The sequence below is a fragment of the Hirundo rustica genome, chromosome 1, assembly GCF_015227805.2.
Source record: "Hirundo rustica isolate bHirRus1 chromosome 1, bHirRus1.pri.v3, whole genome shotgun sequence".
NCBI classification, from domain to species: Eukaryota; Metazoa; Chordata; class Aves; order Passeriformes; family Hirundinidae; genus Hirundo; species Hirundo rustica.
This window is the reverse complement of record NC_053450.1, coordinates 1,917,801-1,941,161: the sequence shown is the minus strand read 5'-3', so window position 1 is coordinate 1,941,161 and position 23,361 is coordinate 1,917,801. Positions and strand designations below refer to the sequence as shown.

The 23,361-nt window shown below is 44.8% G+C and overlaps 1 long non-coding RNA gene across 1 annotated transcript in view; it reads right to left on the bottom strand.

Moving 5' to 3' along the window:
* LOC120761352 (uncharacterized) overlaps positions 1-23,361 on the bottom strand; it is a 117,194-nt gene that overhangs the window by 12,395 nt on the left and 81,438 nt on the right. Inside the window, exon 4 of the long non-coding RNA XR_005703608.2 lies at positions 979-1,101. This is a non-coding gene — a long non-coding RNA (uncharacterized LOC120761352). The remainder of the gene's footprint in view (positions 1-978; positions 1,102-23,361) is intronic.

Genomic DNA, 23,361 nt, shown 5'->3' with positions numbered 1-23,361 from the left:
ATACCTTCTTCCTGTTCAAAGAAAAAAAATAATCTAAATTAAACCCAAATTTGAAAGAAGACAGAAACCCAAGAGAAACCTTTATTTTACATATATATATGTATATTCCCATCCAGGGAGGATGGCTATTTGCGAAACAAAAGAATGTCTCCCAAAGAACATTTGCAACCCTCAAAACATGAACACCAAATCAGGCTGGGTTAGTGAACGGCCCAGTTGAAATCAAAGGCAAGTGGAGAGAGGGGTGACGTTCTTCCCTGGTGAAAAAGGGAAAAGAGAGCCCTTTGCCACTTTACAAGAGCAAGCCAGATCCAGGAACAAAATGAAGGATATGTTCCAGATAAAAAGACTTGCTCAAAGCCAGATTAGATAAGCCCAGATCAGCCATACAGCTGGTCTGGCCTCCGCGTAAAAAAATGACATAAAGAAAGAGTCCATGCCCATCTGCAAGCCACTGTTCATGGTTTTAGCATTTCCTGAGTGAGATTTTGATCCTGAATGCCACATCCAAGCATGTTTCCCAGATTCAAGCAGCTTCCAGAGCAAAGTTATCCTCTGGGAAAGCACAGCCCACTGCATTTTGTACATATTCCCATCTACTCCCTCCATCTGGCAGCCTTAGAACAGCCATCTAGATAAACTTACAAAGGTGATGGGGAGATGAGAAAAGACACAAGCCACTTCAGAAAATATTCTGCATTTTTCCTTCTGATCCCCCAAATTTCCTCCAAAACCCTTGTTAGTGCTGCTCTCCCTCCCATGTTGCAGCCTCAAATTCTGAGCATGGTAAGATGTCAGGCCTCAATCACACAAATCAAACTGAAAAAGCCTGAGTTTCACCTTTGAAAATCAGCATGAGAAATGACCCCTGGTGAGGGTGTGATATTTATACAGTAGCCACAGTGAACCTGAGCAAGTCAAATTCCAGTCCTCAGGGAGTCAGGTGGAATAAATTACAGCAAGGGATCAATACTTCACCGAGAGGTTGATAGCCTTGTCTCGAAGGGCCTCCAAATGGGTTCCTGCTCCCAAATCCACTCCCATCGATGGATCCATAAGACATTTTCTGGATAGTGATGGATGCGGGATTACACTTCAGACCTGAAAAACAGAAAAAAAAGAAAGGCACAGCCCTGTTAAAAGGCAGTTAAACCTCAGTAGCCTAAAAAGAAAAGAGGACTGAGAAGGCAAATAAAAGACACAGGGCAATCTCCAAACTTCAGGCTACCCACCTGCAAAAAAAGTAAAAGCACTAAAATCCAGCTGCTCTGGACTACAAATGATTTTGAGGGCAAGCAAGAGATTTGACCTCCCTGTGTCTCATCTTCTCCACTGATACAGGGCAACTTTTAATTCTTCGCTGCTCACAAAGTGCTTTGAGATCCTGGGCTGGAAGGCAAACACTTAAGCACTCGATCAAAAATGGTGATGCTGTCTTCTGGAACACTACCAGTACACATCTGGCTGGAGTCCGTCCATCACACTGCAGTCCTGATGAGCTCCCAGAAGAGGCAGTTTGCTGATATAAGCTCCTGGGCCTCCAGTAGAAATACTGGAGCCAAAGTTATTTTTGCCTTGTTGTTTAAATAAATAAATAAATAAATAAATAAATAAATAAATAAATACTCTGCAAGGCCTGAGGTAGCAGCAGCAGCATGAAATAAATTCAGCAGTCAGAGAAAGACAACTTCCTCCTCCTTCCCACCTCCTTATCCACAGAAATTCATCACCCAGACATCCTCCAGCATTTCAAGAGTGTCCCAGGGCTTTACTATCAAAATAGTTCACCTCAAAAGCATGAAGATGATGGCAGCAAGGAAGAGAAGAGATAAACGTGCTGCATCAGCTGGGAAATGGTACAGGACCAAACCCAGCTGCCACTTTCTTACACCAAAGCTATGAAAAAAACACCCCAAACTGGTGCTTCTGCCACAAAAAAAGGTTACAAGAATAGCAACACTTTTGGTGTGATGGCAGAATCAGAATGGTTTGCGATGGCAGGGACCTTTAAAGGTCATCTAGTCCAACCTCCTCGGCCTGAAATGTTTCTAGTAATGGGGCATCCTGGTCCAGTGTTTTACTCACCTTACCATAAACTAAAATTCTTCATTATAACTACTCTGTATGTACTCTTTTTTTTTAGTTTAAAACCACTGTCCTGTCACTACAGGTGCTGCTAAAAAGTCTGTCCTTACCTCTCTCATACTAAGTACTGAAAGGTCACATTAAGGAATCCCCAGAGCCTTCTCTTCTCCATGCTGAACACCCCCCCAGCTGTACAGCTGTTCTTCACAGCAGAGCTGGTTCATCTCTGATCATTTTTGTGGCCTCCTCTGCCCTGCTCCAGCGGGTCCATGTCTTTCTTGTACTGAGGAAGATGTTGGGGTGTTAGGCTGGATGACCTGAGCTGTGATGCTTCATTCTGGGCTTGGATATTCAAATTTCTCATGTTCTGGACCAGCCATTTTTCTCTCACAGCTGGCAATGGCCTCCACCTTCTATGGCACATGACCAAGTGTCACACGATGTCCTAATTGATAGGTATCTCAGGGAAGTCTCTTTTGGGATGCACTGATATTGACACTCGCATCTATTCCTTTGGTTTGTCCTCCATGGAAAGCAAAGCACCATAAAATCCCAGTTCTGCACTGTACAGGGAACAGCCTGACGGCCTCAGGCACCTGATATACTTAAATCTCTTTTTTTTTTTTTTTTTTTTTTTTCCCCAGAGTTTCAAAACCAAGCAAAAAAATCAGTGCTGAGATTCACCAGACAGCAAAACTCCAGGACCAAAATAAATCACTCACTGCCCTTCCTTAATTGGGCCAGACACATGAAAGAGATGAAAGTGCAGCCGCCTTGAGAGAGCAGTGGTTGGGAGATACATCCATTAAAAGTGGAGAAAATCCAGAGTGCAGCTTCCCCAGCCAGCCTCAGTGTACCACGTACACACATAATTGGCATCCCAGGCTGCAGGTGCCCCCTGGCCAGAAATCCTTCATTTTAGGGAGACAGCCTTCAGCCTAAACTTATGGAAGCCAAGCTGTGAGAGCCTGAGCAGCCAGGGAGAGGGTGAGGGTTTGTGTTGGAGTGTGCTTTGAAGAGACAGAAAATGGAGCAAGCACGAGGAACCAAGGAGCAAACTTGTAAAGCAAACTTGTAATCCATCATGTCAGCTGAGTAAAACTGTAAAACCGTGAGCTCCATGGAAGTACACCCTACAGTTGTACTTTCTCCCAGGAGACCTCAGAGCAACTTCCAGTAGCTCATGAGGGTCTGCAAGAGAGGTGCAGAGGGGCTTTTTAGCAGGGCATGGAGTGATAGGACAGAGGAACTGAAAGAGAGTAGGTTTAGATTGGATATTTGGAAGAAATTCTATATTCAGAGGGTGGTAAGGCCCTGGAACAGGTTTTCCAGAGAAGTTGTGGCTCTCCCATCCCTGGAAGTGTTCAAGGCAAGGTTGGACAGGGCTTGGAGCAACCTGGGACAGTGGAAGGTGTCCGTGCCCGTGGAAGGGGGTTGGAACAAGAGGATCTTTAAGGTCCCTTCCAAACCAAACCATTCTGTGATGTCTTGGTGGAAATTCTTGATCACAACCACTAAAACCTACAAGAATCAGTTGAAGATTCAGTTGGGAAGTTTGTGATGGACTTGGGAACAAACCTCAGCTCTCCCAGGTCTCAGGTGAGCTCAGAACTAGCAACATAACCTTAATCACAAAATGCAACCCGAGATCCAGCAAAACTCTTACCCGGGAAAATATGGACACATGAAGACAGTTACGAGAAAGTCTTTGGGCAGAGATAAGGAATTATTTTCTCTATCTCCCACAGTTCAAGACCACTGCAGGGATTTGGGACAACCAAACAGCTTGAAAAAAGCCTCTGTACAGAGATTTTTCCTGACCCATCCTCTCTCTTTGGAGATAAGCAAGTGGAAGCATTTCTTGCCATGACTTCCCCAAGGCCACAGACAACAAACACGGAGTGAAAAGTCTACACTCTGATGTAAAATGCTTTGATTGCAACTGGGCAAGTGTTGTTTTGGCAAACGGTGAATGCGTCTATTTTTTCTGCAACAGAGTGTGTGAAACGGGGAGAGAAGGGGGGCTTTTAGAGCACTCCAAGTGTTTGATGTTGATTTATCATTTTCAAGACGTGTTTCCATTTTAAATATTTTTCTCTTTGTAAGGGAGGAAAAATAGAAAGAATTGAAAATGAAATATTTTGTTGTAGCTCAACCAACCTTTTTAGCAGCAGCCACCTCCCACCCCATCCTACCAAGCTATTGAAATATCCCTTATTCACACAGCTCTGAAGCCAAATTCTTACCCCACAGTAATATATTTACAGGGAAATTTAAGAGCAGATCTAAATGTCTTTAATTTGATTGGCAATAAAAGCATTTCCCTCCCCATCCCCATGGCACTTCCCAAGTCTTTTGTCTACTGCTCCTCAGGGAAACTTGTCCAATTTATTGTGAAGGCAGTTTGTACAAATTGGAACAAGCATTTCCTAATGTACTAGACACAGAAAAAAGAAGAAGAAAGAAGAAGAAAACACTTTATCACAGCTTTATCCTCATCACCTGAAATACAAATAAAAAAATAACCACAACCAAGCTAGGCTAAAAGGGGCATAAATTTGTATTTTAATGAAATCAAGTACTTCTTGCTTTGTATATCCTGTAGAAGCCAATCATGCCATGACTAGAACAGCAGGATGTAGAATCTCAAGGAAAGGGTTGGTCCATATCTCTTGGACTGGAAAAGATGCTGGCAAGTAACACCATGCTGGCAAAATTATTTAAGAGATCTACACCCACCAATCTCCATTTAGAGACACTTGGGTGGGCAGCATTAGTGGTGGGAATGAAAGGGGAGATTTCAGCACGGAAGAAGTAAGTTTATTATTATTACTATTATTATTATTATTATTATTATTATTATTATTATTATTATTATTATTATTATTATACTGTTGCATCTCAATCATTAGATTGCTTTTCTCTCAACCCACGAGCTTTCTCACTTTTACTCATCCACTTCATTTTCCACCAACCTGCTGGGGTTGGTGAGGGAGTGGCCGTGTGGAACTTATTCGCCAGCTGGAATTAAACCACAACAGCACTTTAAACAATTTATTTATATTTAAAGTTGAGATTGGCTGAAAAAGACACGAGCTGGAACATCTCTTTCCAGACAATACTGGAAAAAAGTGGGAAAGGAGGAGAGATGTGGACATATTGGAGAGAAACTACTCAGGGACCATAAAGACGGTTAAGGGATGGGAGCAACCCCTGTATAGGGAGAGGCTGAGGGAGCTGGGGCTCTTCACCCTGGAGAAGAGAAGGATGTGGTGCTATTAAGGTATTAAGGTGTCTTAATATCTGATGGAAAGAAGCAAACATGACGGAGCCAGACTCTTCCTGGTGGTGTTCAGTGACAGGAGAAGAGGCAAGAGGGATTGAAATAAGGGAAATTCCACTAAAACAAACAAACAAACAAACAAACAAAAAAAACACCAACAACCAAAAAACTTCTTGTTTTGCGGTTGGAGTGGCTTTTTCCTTTATTTTGTCGAGTTTTTTGGTTTGTTTGTTTGTTTGTTTGTTTTATGGTGAGAGTCATCAAACATCAGCACAGCTGATGGATTATGCAGAGCCTTATTTCTTTGCTGAATGCTACTTCTGACTTGTTGAGATTGTTCTGGAGGCGGGAGCTGTCATCTAACTCCCCTGTTGGGTGCTGTGTGTGCACTTGATGAGGATAATTCCTGTTCCATTATTCCTGGCAAAATAATGGAACAATTTATATTAAGTGCCATCACACAGAACTTACAGGATGGCCAGGGTATCAGACCCAGCCAGCATGGGTTTAGGAGGGGTAGGTCATGTTTGACCAACCTGATCTCCTTTTATGACCAGGTGACCCGCCTGGTGGATGCAGGGAAGGCTGTGGATGTTGTCTATTTGGACTTCAGCAAAGCCTTTGACACTGTCTCCCACAGCATACTCTTAAATAAGCTGGCAGCTCGTGGCTTGGACAGGAGCACTCTTCGCTGGGTTAGGAACTGGCTGGATGGCCGGGCCCAGAGAGTGATGGTGAATGGTGCAGCATCCAGCTGGGGCCAGTCACCAGTGGTGTCCCTCAGGGGTCTGTGCTGGGGCCAGCTCTGTTCAATATTTTTACTGATGACATGGATGAAGGCATGGAGTCTTTCATTAGTAAATTTGCAGATGACATAAAGCTGGGAGTGTGTGTCGACCTGTTGGAAGGACGAAGGGCTTTGCAGAAAGACCTGGAACAGTTGGACAGATGGGCAGAGTCTAAAAAGATGAAGTTTAGTAAGTCCAAGTGCTGAGTCCTGCACTTTGGCCGCAGTAACCCCCTGCAGCATTATAGGCTGGGGATGGTGTGGCTGGACAGTGCCCAGGAGGAAAGGGACCTGGGGGTACTGGTCAGCAGCTGAACATGAGCCAGCAGTGTGCCCAGGTGGCCAAGAGGGCCAATGGCACCTGGCCTGGATCAGGAATGGTGTGGCCAGCAGGAGCAGGGAGCTCATTCTTCCCCTGTACTCGGCACTGGTGAGGCCACACCTTGAGTATTGTGTCCAGTTCTGGGCCCCTCAGTTTAGGAAGGACGTTGAGATGGTTGAGCATGTCCAGAGGAGGGCAACGAGGCTGGTGAGGGGCTTGGAGCACAAGCCGTATGAAGAACGACCAAGGGAGCTGGGGTTGTTTAGCCTGGAGAAAAGGAGACTCAGAGGTGACCTTATCACACTCTACAACTTCCTGAAGGGTGGCTGTAGTCAGCTGGGGGTTGGTCTCTTTCTCCAGGCAACAACAGATAGAACAAGAGGACACAGTCTCAAGCTGTGACAAGGGAGATATAGGCTGGATATTAGGAAAAAGTTTTTCTCTGAAAGAGTGATAAAATACTGGAATGGCTTGCCTGGGGAGGTGGTGGAGTCACCATCCCTCGAAGTGTTTAAAAAAAGACTGGATGTGGCACTTGGTGTCATGGTCTAGTTGAGGTATTAGAGATGGGTTGGACTCGATGATCTTGAAAGTTTCTTCCAACCTAAAAATTCTGTGATTCCATCACCCAGCTCACTGCTCAAAATACACTTGGAGAGAGCAGAGCTTGGTGGGCACCACACTGATTGTTCTTTGGTTATGGCAATGGTCCAGTGGGAATGTTTAATGGTGAAAGAGAGTGGGTTTAGATTAGGTATTAGAAGGAAATTCTTCACAGTGAGGGAGCTGAGGCCCTGGCACAGGTTGCCCACAGAAGCTGTGGGGATCCTTTCCTTGGGGATATTCAAGCCCTGACAGATCATGTGGCTGAGAAACCTGCTCCAGGTGACCCTGCTCTCAGGAGGCAGTTGGACAAAACGACCTTCAGTTGTTCTTTCCTACCTCTGGGATTCTGCAATTTTCCTCCTGCGATGCCTGAAACAGCATCGGAGCCATTCACAGCCCTCTTGGCAGACTGGAAGACCCTTACTGTGCCTATTTACTAAACAGGTGGAGAAAAGAAGTAGGGAAATTGCAAACCCATCAGGTTTTTTTTCTTTCCCATTTCCTATAAAAACAGTGGAATAAAGCCACTGAAAGTATGTGATGGTAAAAACCAGAATGACAGCCACTACGCAGCTGGCAAGAGTTCGTATCAAACCAAGCTTCAGCTCTTTATAAAAGTTATCAGGCAGTGGTTGCTTGTCATACTTTCATGTATGCATGGCCAAATAAATGATAGAAGATGCAGCTTTTTTTTTTTTTTTTTTTTTTTTTTTTTTAGAAGAAGAAGAATCACAGGATCACAGAACAGCTTCTGTTGGCAGTGCCCTAAAAATCCTCTGGTTCCAGCCCTTTGCCATGGGCAGGGACACCTTCCACTGGACCAGGCTTCTCAAAGCCTAATCCAGCCTGTTCTTGAACAATTCCAGGGATGGGGCAGCCACAGCTTCTTTGGGCAACCTGTGCCAGGGCCTCTCCATCCTCACTGTGAAGAATTTCTTCTAGTATCTAATCTAAACCCACTCTCTTTCACCATTAAACATTCTCACTGGACCATTGCCATAACCAAAGGACAATATATGTGGTGCCCACCAAGCTCTGCTCTCTCCAAGTGTATTTTGAGCAGTGAGCTGGGTGATGGAACAGGAATAATCCTCATCAAGTGCACACAGCACCCAACAGGGGAGTTAGACGACAGCTCCAGCCTCCAGAACAATCTTAACAAACCAGAAGTAATGTTCAGCAAAGAAAATAAGGCTCTGCATAGTCCGGGTCAACTGCAGGGCTCTGAATTTAGAAAGAGCAAACAAGAGCACCAACAGAGGATGGGGAGCTGCTGGCCAGTGCTGCAGAGAGGGATGGATGGATGCCACAGACTTCAAGCTGAAGACGGATCTGCACTGACATTTCCTGTAACAGTGGCAGGCATCGTCACAGGATGTGTAAATAGGATTACAATCTTCTCGACAAGGGAAGCAAACCTTTTGCTTGACCCCACACTGTGGAGTCCTCAGCTGTAAAGCGACAAGCTCCAGCAAAATATTTTTGTCAGAGACTGAAGAGAGTCTGGAGGGAACTTGGAGAATGACAACAGGTCAACAAAACATAGCCTGATAGGAAAGATTGAGTAAATTGGGTTGCTTTTCCTACAGAAGGGAAGATTGATGGGAAGACTTAATCCTTCAATTCTGCTAGGCTGCTGCAAAGAGACAGGGAGGAAAACATTCTTTTTATTCTTTTTGGGCAAGTCAAGGGAATAGATTTAAACCAAAGCTGGAAAGACAAACTGAGGCATTGGGAGAGCCTACGAGGAACGATAGAGCACCTCTGGGAACAGGCAACATGGAGAAAGGTCTTCTTGCACCTGGAGGTGATGAAACCAACCATTACTGGGTCCAGTCTTGTTTAACATCTTCACTGATGACCTGAATGATGGGGCAGTGTATCCTCAGCAAGTTCACCTATCCCACCAAACTCAGAGGAGTGGCTCCAAGCCCAACCCACCTGGCTGTGGACACTTCCAGGGATTGGGCAGCCACAGGTTCTGTGAAAAACCTGTGCCAGGGCCTCACAACCCCCTGAATGTAGAATTTCCTCCTAATATTAAATGTAAGCCAGCTTTCTTTCAGTTTGAAGACATTACTCCTTGTCCTGTCACTTCAGCCCTTGTTCAAAGTCTCTCTCCAGCTCTCCTCTCCTTAGGCCCTGGAAGGGTCTCTGAGCTCTCCCTGGAACCTTTTCTTCTCCAGGCTGAACAGCCCCAGCTCTCTCAGCCTGCCTCCAGAGCAGAGATGCTCCAGCTCTCTGATCCTCATTGTGGCCTCCTCTGGACTTGCTCAGGCAGCTCCACATCCTTCTTACGTTGGGGGTCCCAGAGCTCCAGGTGGGTCTCTCCAGAGCAGACCAGAGGGGCAGAATCCCCTCCCTTCACCTGCTGCCCACCCTGCTTTCGATGCAGCCCAGGACAGGGTTGGCTGTCTGGGTGGCCAGAACACCATTGCTGGGTCACCTTGAGCTGCTCATCCATCCACCAACACCCCCAAGTCCTTCTCCTCAGGGCAGCTCTCAATCCATTCTCTGCCAGTCTGTGCTTGTGTTTGGGATTGTCCTGACCCAGGTGCAGGAACTCGCATTGGCCATGTTGAACTTCACTGGGTTCACACAGTGCACCTCTCTGTCCTGTCCAGGTGCTCCATTCCCAGCTCTACCACTGCCTTGCTGATGGAGGAGTGCCTTCACTGTGGGCTTCAGAGCTCATTAATGATGATGGCACCTCCACCTCTGGGTGATCCACCTGAGATATATTTTTCTGAGGTTTTTCACCCAGATAAAATCCTTTGACCAACCAGCCTGACCTTCATAAAGAGTTTGCAGATAATCTTACATAAATCATCTTAATGTATTAACTCTTAGAGCCTCTGGTCAGCCCAGGTCACCTCTTTCCATAAGAGCCTCCCTGAGGCTCCAGTTAATGAAGGACCAGCCCCAGCCACTCTGCTAGGAGAGATATCTCTTCCCAACTTTTGAACTTTGCTGTTTGATCTCTCTTTTGCCGTTTAACATCCCCTCAGATGAACTAAACAGATTGACCTCCTTTCATTTCTCACTTTGTTTGTTTACACAGGAACCACAAGGAAGAGCACTCAGCATTTCCTTGCTTTCCATACAGCTGCCTCCACTCCCCTGCCTGTGAAATCAACAGACAGAGATCTCCTGTTGACAGAGCACTAGAGGCTCATAGAATAATTTGGGTTGGAAGGGACCTTTTAAAGGTCATCTAGAACAACCCTCCTACAATGAGCAGGGACATCTTCAGCCAGAACTAACTTGGTTAATATGAAAGCTTTTTGAAGTCACAAGATCAAAGGGCATATTTGCAAAGCCTTCTGCTTGGGTTTGACTCTGTCACTTGTGTCCTAGATGTGCTGCTTTCCAGCTTCTTTCCTTAGGGTTCTTCTCTATTATTAAAACCAAAACTCAATAAACCTAGAATTTACCTGGAAAAATTTCTCTTTCCTCTTTCTCACAGAGCCTGAATTTATGAAAAGCTCTGTTGTTGAATCACCTTGTTTCGTTCTGTTGTGTTTTTACTCAAAGGTTTTAGCATCGAGTTGGTGCCATTGCACAAATCCTCAAGTGGATCATAACACAACAGTCAGAGGTCAATCAGAGTAGCTGAAAGGGGTGAGTTTCTTCTTTCTCACCCTGGGCCTTCGAGGTAATTTATTCCCTTCTGGATCTTTTGTGTAGTTTGTAACATCAGCGTCACATCCCTGGGTGGCTTTGGCAGCGAGGAGAGGAGTGCTCGGGAGCTGCAGAAATGCCTGGCAGGAGGGTGGTCAGGAACAATGCCCAGCCTGCAGCAGGTCTGAGAGTGCAGCAGTACAGATATTCCCTCACACTTTGCTTCCCAACTGAATTCCAAAGCTGATGGAAGGCCCTTGGAGAGTGAAGTCATCTCTGTCCCCACAGCCTGGGGACCTCACTGTCTAGCCTAGGTTGACAAGACACAAAATACGACAACAAAAAACAACAACAAAACCCCCAGGGTATCATATTCATAATCTTGTACAAATTAAACAGACTTCCAGAAGCTTCTACAGACACTTTGTGGTACTTGACTGGCATGACATCAGCAATGACTGTGAAGAGCCTGACTCAACCCCTTGAACTGTGCTCTTGTCTCCCCTCCTCCACTGAAGTGCACGACAGAGAAAAGCAAACGCCCACAGCCCAGAGGCATCGTGGAATGGATGCAGAGAAAACGCAGCAGAGATTATCTCAGGAATGAGCTGTTCCTGTTCATGAGATTTGCTAAGAAACAATGACAAAAATTCTCTTTACACGTTCTTCCTCACCAAAGTCCTTATTTGAGGAAAGCACCTGATAGCTTCCCAATGGATTTAGTGTCTCTTCCCTGCTGCCACTGTAGATGTCTCCAGGAGCAGAGCATTTTGTCCCGGGAACAGATAGGATCAGGACAGGCTGCGAAGCCAGAGACTGCGAGATAAGACATCCATGACATTTTATGGAGATATATACCGAGCCACAAACAGAGACAGCTGGTTCACTGTGCCTCTCATTGTGATGACACCAAGATCTCCGGCTGTTCTCAGCACATCTGATTGCAGCCTTTGCTCAATCACATTTTTCATTCAGCTCAGCAGCACCACGCAAAGCCAACAGGAACAGTTCCTGTCTAACCTTTCCTTTCATCACTCAGTCATCCCCAAAATTTGCAGCTGTAGCAGCACCCATCAAGTGGAACAGACCCTTTCCTATCCATCAAGGTACCTCCAACTCCACCAAGCTCTGGTTGCCTCCGCCCAGGAGTTCCTGGTGATATCAGAAGACTTCAGATCTGATGGACTGACATGAAACATAAAGGAGAAGGAAACCACAAGCAGCAGAGATGGGAAGGGATCGATGCAAGCTGTCTGCACATATTTCATGTTGCACCAACGTCTGCATGTCAGACACAAAGAACAGAGGCAAGGAAAGCAATCTGGAAGCTTGCCGTTCTCCTTTCATGTCAGTCCCAGTTGCCACTTCAATAAACAGACTCTCCTTCCATATCTACCTGAGTGCACGTCTTCTCACAAGGGAACAGAAGACAGGCTTCAAATCCTGCTCCACGGCACCGGAGACAGGCTGGCCATAGGCAAATGCCAAGAAGAAGGGCTGGATATGTTCTGCTTACCTTGGGAATCTCAGATTCATAGACCCTCCCGCTCCCCCCGCTCGAAGGCATGTAAACTTCTTGAGGGCAAAACTACCTGCTAGAAAAAGCCTTCCATCAAAAGGTTCACAGATGCCAAGGAAAGATGGATGCCTTCCACCCTGAGAGGACAAGGCAGCACACCCTGAGACAGTTCAGCGCCCCAAAGCAGCAGCTGAGGGTGATAAATGACAGAGGGATGGCTCAAGCAAGGCCAGCCCTCAGGACCCAGATATCTTTACTGCTAGAGAAGCAATCGGGCTTCCCTGACACCGAGGAATTCAGATCAAGAGGAAAGGAGCCTCCTGAGTCTTTGGGAGACCAAAGATCTTTTGGGCACTGAGCCATGTGTGATGCTTTCTGCTGTTCCAGGCCATATCATGGCAGTGCTTACAGGACTTAGTGCCAGGTCACTCTGAGCTCATTTTGATCAAGATGTGATGTCACCCTTCCTATTTTTTAAACTGACATTAATACAACAGTTAAATATTTCTTCTGGCTCCTGCAGAAGATGATCTAGACAGCTTCAAACCCTGAACTGCCCGAGTACAAATGTTCCAAAACTCTGTTGCTTCTACCTCAAGGGTTCTTTCTATTTTTTACCTGTATTGCCTTCTTCTATTTGCTGTTTTGTGCCATGCTGTCTACTTTTTGTGAACCTTGCATGTAGAACAGTCTTAATCGATCCATATGCTAGACAAACACAGAAGTATTACATATTTCAATGAACAGCAAAATTAAATTTCCAGTCAGTTCAAAATCCAGGTTTCATCCGCCTTTTCACTGGTTACAAAAGATGAATATTAATGTCTATTTGCTGTAATAAAAATCAGGGAGGAGGAACACAGGAAAGAGGGAACTGGTGTCTAGTTTGCTACTCTGACGTTAGAGTAAACTTATTAATTATATAAGATGTACATGCACGAATGGACAGAGACCAACTGCACCACACTAGGTCAGCTTAACAAAATTAGAAATGGCATTTATAAATTTATATTGGATTTCAACAGAATAATGAAAAATGCATCTGAGGATGGCAACAAATTCTGAGTCCTCAGGAGCATCTTGATAGACAGAGCTGCAATTGCTTAGGGAAGGAAGATGCAGGGCAAAGTGGGTGAATTAAAAAAGTAATAGATTCCTAAATCCCAGGATCCTGCTCCCCCACCAACAAACATAACTTATTTCCACTTCCCAAAGAAGAAATATTGCTATTCAACACACACAATCAGAATATGCACTCACCTCCACCAGTGTTTACTACTAGTCACATTATAAATAAACCTTGCAGAAGGATAAATGAGAAGCAGCATGGCCTGGTGAGGACACAGTGGGAAATAAAGAATCTACTTCTACCTTTGGCTGTGATTAATCAAGAGACAGAAAACAACTTGGTATCTTCATTTCAGGCTTCCTACCTAGACCCTGGGAGAAGATCGAAGTCACTTATGTCCAAGGTGAATCTAATCAACAGATCACAGAATAATGATGGAGAAGACTTCTAAGATCATTGGGTCCAACCATTAACCTAACACCACTGTGTTCACAGGTACCAAACCCCCAAGGGCCACTTCCACAAGTCTTTCGAACACTTCCCCGGTTGGTGATTACACCAGCTCCCTGAGCAGCCTGTTCCAGTGCCTGACTACTCTGCTGGTGAAGAAATTTTCATGAATCATAGCCCAGAGTAAGCAGTGGCTGTGAGCCAATTTTCCTGCCAGACTAAAGTGAATTTGCTAAAAAACTTACAGTGAATCTGCCATTGCACATATTTGAGGAAACATAACTATGGTCAATTTACCAACTCATTCAGTTTTGACACAGCCTCTCACTGACAGAGAACATGGCTAATTCCTCAATTATCTGAAGTGGTTGTTACTATCCCACCAATCTGATGTTCACAGGACTTCCTGCCTGTGTTTTTAAACCAAAATGCAATCTCCTGAAGCCAGGAGGGAAGGTGAGCACCATGGCTATCTTTATTTCAACTTTCCCTTGCCTCAAACTGAAAATGTTAAAAAAAAAAAAAAAAAGTTTGTAAAGTAAAGGAATGTTCCACAGTAGAAGGAAAGTCACGGGGAGGCAAGTAATTGCTGGGGTTGCTTGCAACAAGGCAACAGGATGAATATTAACATGGACTGAAGAGGAACGAGCAGTAGAGATGTTTTCCACCACAGACATTCACTGTAGGGACCCAGCAGAAAAACACAGCAACAAATCCTCAGAAAACACGCTAACAACCAACCCTCATTAGCCGAGGATGCTCCACGACGGAGCTGAGCCTCCTGCCACATCTCCTGCCTGCAGCAGAGCGTAGGAGAGCACAGGATCAGCATAACAAGAGAAAACAGAGCTCACCTCGTTTGAAGGCCTTACAGGCCAGGACAACAAGACAGCAAACGCAGAACATCTGGACATGTAAATATGTGCTGTCAAAGGAATTCGTCTTCTGCAGACCAGCGGCACTCACAAAGCATTTGTGAGACAGCAGAGACAGCCACCAGCCTGAGGCAGCCTGTGGAGAGCTAAATTCATCCCCTTCCCATTATTCTTTCACCCTTACCACAGATATTTTGGGGTAAATTCACCCTCACGTTGAGAAAAGCGTCGGTCAGGTCTGCTCTGACATGGCCTCCAATCAGTTATGAACCAGAGACCCTAAAAAGCCCCATTCCAGCCAATTTCACAGTTCACTGGAGGACTCCTCCTTCCTGCTGATGAGCTCGTGCAGCACATGATGGCACCAAAGGGAACCGAGAGCAAATATCAAGGAGGAAAAGCAGCTCCGCTCCAGCACTAGCGCGTGACTCATGTGAGAGGAACGCCAAGCCCCGAGCGAGCCAGGGAGAAACAGCTGAGTGGCAAGCCCAGCACAGGGGAGAAGAGCTGCCCTTAAAAATGCAGACTTCTGGGTTTTCCACCAAGGAAGAGGTTGCATTTTTTGTACTATGAACACTATATTTTTTGTACTGTGTGCTATAAGATCCTGGTGAAGACAGGACACACACAGTGCGGGGTGCACTTGTCAAAATGTGGGCACCAAATACCATCCCGGATGTCCTGTGAGGCTTGGGTGGGCCTGGAAGACCTGGCTGGTGATGCACGGCCTTCGGGGCTGGCAGAAGAGTGGGAAACAGCTGCAAATTAAGGCACCTAAATCATAGAATTTTTTGGGTTGGAAAAGACGTTTAAGATCCTTGAGTCCAACCAGACGCTGCCAAGGTTACCACTAAATCACGTCCCCAGGTGCCACACCTACATGTCTTTTAAATCCCCCCAGGAATGGTGACTCCACCACTACTCTGGGAAACCTGTTTCCATGCTTGACAAGCCTTTTGGTGAAGAAATTTTCCCTAACAGCCAATCTAAACCTCCCTTAGCACAATTTAAGGTTATTTCCTCTTTTCCTATCTCGCTCTCTGAGACCGACCCTCACTTTTCAGTGCGCACGCAGAGCTACTGGGAGGGATTTACATCAGTACAGCCAGGCAAGAGTGGAGACCCAGTCAAAATACACAGGAGGTGCCTACTTTTCAGTAGAGAGAGGGAGTGGAGGAAGTTTGCAGCTCCTGGGAAGCTTAAACATACAACAGAATAAAAAAAAAAGAAAAAAAAAATCTTTAAATGTATTATTTTCAGCAGTTTTTTCAATGTTTTATCCAATTCTACCACTTTCTTCCCAATACAGTAGAAGAATTAAAAACATAATGTCTCATCAGACTGGGGAAAGAATGTTGGAATGCAGGAAATTCCCATAAAATACATAAAATAACACCCCATGAATGCCTGAGTCACCTGGAAAAGGCAAACCTCCCCCGTTTTGTTGTTGTTGTTTGTTGTTTGTTGTTTGTTTTTTCCCAGTGCAAGAACTGTGGGGTAATGAAGAAAATCCAGGAGGAGACAGGAATGAAAATAAGAAAGAAGATAACCCTCATGTAAAGTCTAATTGAGCAGGAACTTCATGCCACAGGGCTGTTGTGCATCCTGAAACCTTACACAGTCCTAAAAATGCAACAAGACTATGAAAAGAAGGAAGGAAAAAAGGAAGAACAAAAACGCATTGTGTGGTAACAAATGTACAGCCTCTGACTAAAGAACATGGGAAAACACTTGGAGAAGTCTTGCCATGTTTGTCTTTTTCTCATGCTCTTCATTTTGCACGGACATACCTCTGTCCTGACACAGTTCACCTCTTCCTGTGACTATTCTAGAAGGAAATCCTTTAGGAAAGCACAAAGCCAGAAGTTCAAGAGCTGCCAGACTACTTGAAATTCACCTCTCCTGATCAGCTGCTCTGTCTTACCTCCCTCCATGGCCGTGGTGAGGACGGCTCCACTCAGCCCCAGTCACCTGGACTATTAAACAAGGTTAGAGCCAGTCCTAAGGCCAGGTTTGAAAATAAGAAAGAGAGGAAAGAAAGGAGAAAGGAGAAGGCAAGAGCACTGACAGAGGCCTGTCACATACCAAGGGCTCATGGCTGAGCACCTTTCTGTGTCCAGGCAGATCAAATCTAAATCCAGCTGTGAATTTATGAAGGTAAACACATTTTGGAGACTAAAGTCAGGAATGAGCACAAGGAACTAACAGGTGCCAAGTTCACACCTGATGGAGAGCATGCAAAAGAGGCATCTGTGCTGTGCTTCATTTTACTGCTCTGCACAGTACTGCAATTATATCATGTAATTGCATCCCTGTTAGGGATGAATGTAAATTACGGTGGTTATAAAAATATTTAGGTCCCAATAAGGTGAGGTGAGAGACAGACTCTGTTCTGCTGTTCCTTCTCTCAGCTGGTGACAGCAATGCCCACAGAACTTCCACCACCCAGGAATTCCTATTCCAACATCATTACACAAATATTGAGTAGAAATTCAGACCCTCTCACTCATTTTTTTATATCCTCTATCCAGGCTTGTCTAATCTCACTGGCCCCATTATTTTATTGTTTGGTGGGGTTTTTTACCCATTTGACTCTACGTAAACCACAGGATCCGCACTTGAGAATTGTTTCCTGCTGCCCTTTGTTGCCATCAGCCAGGATTTTAACTGACATTTTTTGACTCAGAAACCTTTTTCAGCCTGAAGAAAGCACCATTCTGAAAATAAATAAAACATAAAAAGGAAGGAGACCTCTGTAATGGAGTTGGGATGTGGACCAAAAGAACTTGTATTTCAAATGTTCTATTGCACCATTTCCTTGTGCTACATTCAGAGCTTTGGGAAGCCATCCAAACCTGCACAGACACAAAATAATCCATGGAAATTACAGCAGCAAGGTGCCAGTGACAGCAAAAAGGGTTTTGACAGGGAAAATGAACCTGAAGATTCAAGGATGAGGTGAAAAGCATGGAACAGCTTATGCAGGAAGAGAAATGTCCAAAAAATAAAGGGTGAACTGAGGAGATTCATCACCACCACCACTCCCCAAAAAAATGAAGTGACAAAGGCAATGGAAGAATCCCTGTGAAAAATTAATTGGACAAAAGCTGGAGGATTTTTCGTCCTGTCCAGAGGTTTTTGCTTCCCCTCTCATGTCACTGGAGGATCTAAGGAGCCGAGAAGAGATGAGGGGAAGGGATGTGGTGGCTGCTGAGTCCCCGAGCACGTAAAGCTCTTCTGAAGATGCATCACGGAAAGTCCAAGGACACCTCTCTGTTTCCAAAACCACTCATAAGCTCACGGCTCCTCTGCAACATTTTTACAAGGACAAAGAGGGAATGGCTTCAAACAGAAAGAAGGCAGGTTTAGATTGGATATTAGGAAGAAATTCTTCCCTGTGAGGGTGGTGAGGCCCTGGCACAGGTCACCCAGAAAAGCTGGGGATGCCCCACCCTTGGAAGTGTCCCAGGCCAGGTTGGACAGAGCTCTGAACAACTTGGGGTAGTGGAAGGTGTCCTTTTCTGTGGCAAGGGAGCTGGAACTGGGTGAGTTTTTAACTCAACTGGAACTGTTCCATGATTTGCATTCCCCTTGGTAAATAACCTGATTAAGTGACATTTAACTTGAAAAAAAAATAATGCTCACAAAACATATCAGCTATGCAAAAACACAAACTATCTGTTAATTTAAAGAAGATAGAAAAGCATATCTGTTGCATCTTTCAAATCAACCCCCAATTTCACTATTAAGAGGAAAATAAAAACACTGCAACTGGAGCATAAAGGAAATAGTTTAAGGTGAAATAAACCACAAACAATTCAGGCAGTTAAGATCATGGGAGCACTGAGAGGGTGCAGGGAGTTGTGTCTAATGGCTTTCACAACAAGACCAGAAATATTTATTCAAATTGAGCAGTGCCTCCTTCTTTGTGCTGCTTTAATCCAAGGATTAAATGTTTTTTCATGAAAGAGAGGAGAATCTGATCCCTAATGATTACATGCCCATAAAAATCAGAAGGTATTGCTGTTATTTCAAGAAGACATCATAAACTACTGCATCAACGAAATTTTGCCAGGCACTGTACACATTGCAGATCTTTTAGAATAAATTGTTTCACTGCAAAAACAGTGTGTCCAGCCCCAGCAGAGAGGGGTAGCCCCACTTTAAATTGCTCAACAGAAACAGCTGCCTCTACCAGGCCATTATTTTGCAGGGAAACATTTTAAAATCCATTTTCAAACACTCAGTTCAAAAAGTTGAGGTAGCTGCTCTCTGCAGCTAAAATTGAGACAAATTATAAGAGAATGAAATGCTAAAAAAAGAAATCTGGTCCAGATGGATTCCCGTCTGAATTCTATAAAATATTTACAGATCTTCTGTCACCAAAACTTACGTTTCCTTTTGATGAGGTGGAAACCAAAGGCTCTCCACCTGTCTTATTTTTCTTTTTTGGTTTTAAACTCTCATGGAAAATATAATAGTTATTAGCAGGGAAAAAAAAAACAAAAAAACCCCACACCAACACAAAAACAAAAACAAAAACAAACAAACAAAAAACCCAGAAAAAACAACCTAATAAAAAAGCCCAGAAAAAACAAAAACAAAAACAAACGACAAACAACAAAACAAAACAAAAAAAAAAACAAAAAACCAAAAACCAAAAAAACCAAACCAAACCAAACAAAACAAAACAAAAAAAAAAAACCAAAACCAAACCAAACCAAAAAAACACCAAAACTCAACTGACTTTAATCAGTGGGTAATTACTGCAACTACAATTAATCAATGTTGATTCTACAAATCTTATACAAAAGAGAGATTGTCCATTTGCTTAATTTAGTCCAACATTTTCCCCTAAATTCCTGGTTCGAGGTTTTGATCATTAAAATCGGCTTAGCTCAGATAAGCACAGCCTGATACCACCATCATTCACATAATAAATTAACAGCCTAGTCCCCTGACAGTGCTGTCTCTAGATACCAAAAGATACTTCATCATGTGTCATAAGGGTAAAATACCCACTTTTTCATTTCAGAGCAGCCAAAAAAGTTCTCACTTTTCTGCTCCTAAATCTGTACATTCCATTTTCCAACAGCCAGACGGACAGAGCTCAGCTCCCCAAGGACGAGGGGGCAGTTTATATGTACATGACATGCTGATTGACCTTCTGTTTGTTGCGGTCCCGTAGGTGATGGAGCAGAGGGAAACAGAGCAATCCTTGTAACTGCCAATTATCCCATCAGTCCTGGCAGGACTGATGGAGAAGGATGTGACTGAACACCAGCAACTCAACCCTTCTTGTTTCAGGGTGCGCATCCAGGCACGGTTTGGTACCTCTGGATTTGATGTTAAAAGGAAGAGTGGGCTGGAACCAGGGGATGAAGGTCCAGGTCATGGCTCTCAGATTTCTTGCTCAAGGCTCTGCATCTTTGCTGTGGTAGAAATTCATGTTTTAAGACCTTTGGCTCCCTTACTGGAGGCAGGAAGAAAAACACAGAATAATGGAATTTTCTTAGGTTAGAAAAGCCCTCCAAGATTATAAAATCATACCCTTCCCCCAGCACTGCCAGGGCCACCACTACCCATGTCCCCAGGTGCCACATCTACATATCTTTTAAATCCCTCCAAGGATGGTGACATCACCACTGCCCTGGGCAGCCCATTCCAAAGTTTGTCAGCTCTTTCAGAGAGGAAATTTTTCCTGGTGCATGTGCTAGACCAGAATCTCTGTCTTTGTTGGCTGTTCTCAGCTCAGTGCAGCACAAAGAACTATCTCCACATATCTATTTGCAGATTAAAAGGGAAAAACAAGCAAACAAGCAAAACCCACCCCACTATGGTCTGCTTCCAAAGCCATTTCACGTATTATGAGATAAGAACTTAAAATGTTTTTGATGTTGGAGGTGTATCCCTTTTTTTCAATCTGACCTTGGATTCATTACTCAGTCATTATGCTTTATACAAGCAGAATAAGAGACTACATAATGATTTGGTCTCCACTGGATGTTGACTTGATAAACACTACAATTAATTCAAATTACCATGCTGCCCTTCCTTTCCCTTCACACTTTCAGAAATGTCTCTCTAAACCAATCTATGATTACCAGTCATACATAAAAGCTTCAGAAAAACACTCCTCCACAAGCATATGGCAGAGCAAATTTGCCCAGCATTGCCGGCTTTCCATGGCATTTATCTTGAGAAGGGCATTACACAGAGATAGAGACATCTCCACATGTTGGCTTTCCTCAGAAAGGCACAGAGGTATCCTTTATCCCATTTTGGAGTGTGCCGTGTCCTCAGGAGAGCATCCTGCTCCCAGAGATGCTCCAGGCAGATGCAGGCTATAATCAGCTACCCAGGATTTCAGCTGGGGCATCCATTCTCAAAGTCAAGCCTGCACTTTCTAGGAGCTGTACCAGACTTCAGGCACACGCCATGGCAACTAAATTCAAGTGCACTTGTTCAAAACCATCACTTACTCAGAGGAAAAAAAAACAAGAGGGGAGGGGTTGGGGGGGAGGAGGAAAAAAATAGCAGGAGGTTTAACTAAGTACTTTATGAACAACATAATTCACAGATTCACTGATTCACTTAGGCTGGAAGAGACCTCTAAGATCAACAAGTCCAATCTTTGACTGATCTCCACCTTGTCAACCAGACTAGAGCACTGAGTGCCACATCCAGTTGTTTCTTGGACAGCTCCAGGGATGGGGACTCCACCACTTTCCTGGGCAGCCCCTTCCAGCAACTGACAACTTTTTCCATGAAGAAATCCCTCTTTCTGTCCAACCTGAGCCTGCTCTGATTCAGCTCAAGGCCATTTCCTCTCATGCTGTTCCTTGTTTCCTGGGATGCCCTTTCCTGCCATGGAGTTGTGGAAGAGCAAGAAGGGCCCCCCTGAATCTCCTTTTCTCCAGGCTGAGCCCCCCCAGTTCCCTCAGCTGTTCCTTATATTCTTTAGACCCTGTTCTAGCACCATTCCCTTCTTTGGACATGCCCCAGCTCCTCAATGTCTTTCTTGAAATGAGAGGCCCAGAACTGAACGCAGCACCCAATGCGTGGCCTCACCAGTGGCCAGCACAGAGGGGCAATCACTGCCCTGGTCCTTCTGGCCACACTATTTTTTTAAATACAGTCCAGGATGCCCTCAGCCTTCTTGCCCACCTGGGCACGCACTGATTCGTGCCCACACACAGAGCAGCCACTGTTTAAAGTGTGGCAATAATCAACACATCCCCACGGCAGAACTGCTGCTCCCGATATTCCCCAATGCAAGGCAAGGAAGAGCACAGGGAACAGCACTTCAGCTGTCAAACATAACAGCAGCTGCTGATATGAGTTAACCTGAACCATTACAGCCTCCCTCCTGTATCAGGACATTGTCCCAGAGCACACTGAAGCAATTCAGCCTCCTGGATTTAACAGCGTGACGCTGGTGCTCAGGTACAGCAAGATGGAAAAGCTCTTAAAATAACAACCTCAAACGGTGTAATTTCATTAAGGCAGGCTGACCCTTGCTGCTTCTGCTCGTGTTCCTCCCTGGTATTGTTACTCTGTGATTTAGCTCATTCCCTGGAAAAAAATCCTTCTTCTTTCTGTCTTCCCAGTCATGTATATATTTATAAATACAGAGGAATAAAGAGAACACAGATAAACCCTCAAGGTGTTCCTTTCCATGCTGGTCAAAATGAAAATACAAAAACCAAAATATTTTGTGTGTTACAGACAGTGGTTTGCAAGAGTGTGAACAGCCTTCCTTCAGTGCTTATTTAATTACCAAATCCAGGTCCATGAGCTAACAGTGCCTGATGGATACATAGAAGACTTTTCAAGCTCAGCTGACGGTTCTGCAATTTAAAGGCTCAAAAGTTATTGAAAACTACAAAACCTACAAACCCAAAACCAAAGGAAAACAAACAAACAACAACAAAAGCCCCAAAACATATCATAGTTTGGGTTGGAAATCTAGCCCTGCCCTCTCTGCCATGGGCAGGGACACTTTCAACTGTCACAGGTTGCTCCAAGCCCCGTCCAACCTAGACTTCCAGGGATCCAGGGGCAGCCACAGCTTCTCTGGGAAACCTGTACCAGGGCCTCACCACCCTCACAGGGAAAAAAATCTTTCTAATACCCAATCTAAATCTCCTCTACTTCAGTTTGAAGTCATTTGCCCTTGTCTTGGTACTCCAGGCCCGTGCCCAAACTCCCTCCGCATCTCTCTTGGAGCCACATTAGGCCTTGGAAGGGGCTCTGAGGTCTCCTCAGAGCCTTCTCTTCTCCAGGCTGGACATTCCCAGCTCTCCCAGCCTGGCTCCAGAGCAGAGGGACTCCAGCCCTTGGAGCATCTTCATGTTCTCCTCTGGACTCACATCAACAAGTCCTTGTCTTTCTTATGTTAGGGACCTCAGACCTGGATTAATTACTCCAGGAGGTCTGACTAGAGTGAAGCTGAGAGGAAGAATCTTGCTGCCAAGAAAGCCAACACAGATAAATTAAACTTGAAAAGCTCCCAGGACCTCAGATCTGAACAGTCTGAAAGCTGCATTCCCGGCAAGGAGGAATGCTGATGGGTTTTCAGACATTTCATTCCCTAGCTCTTCTCCATCAGCAAAAAAGATTTCAGTTTTGTGTGCATGTCAATCTCTGTATTTTAAATTCATGCCCCATCCCTGGAAGTGTCCAAGGCCAGGCTGGATGAGGCTTGGAGCAGCCTGGTGTGGTGGAAGCTGTCCCTGCCCATG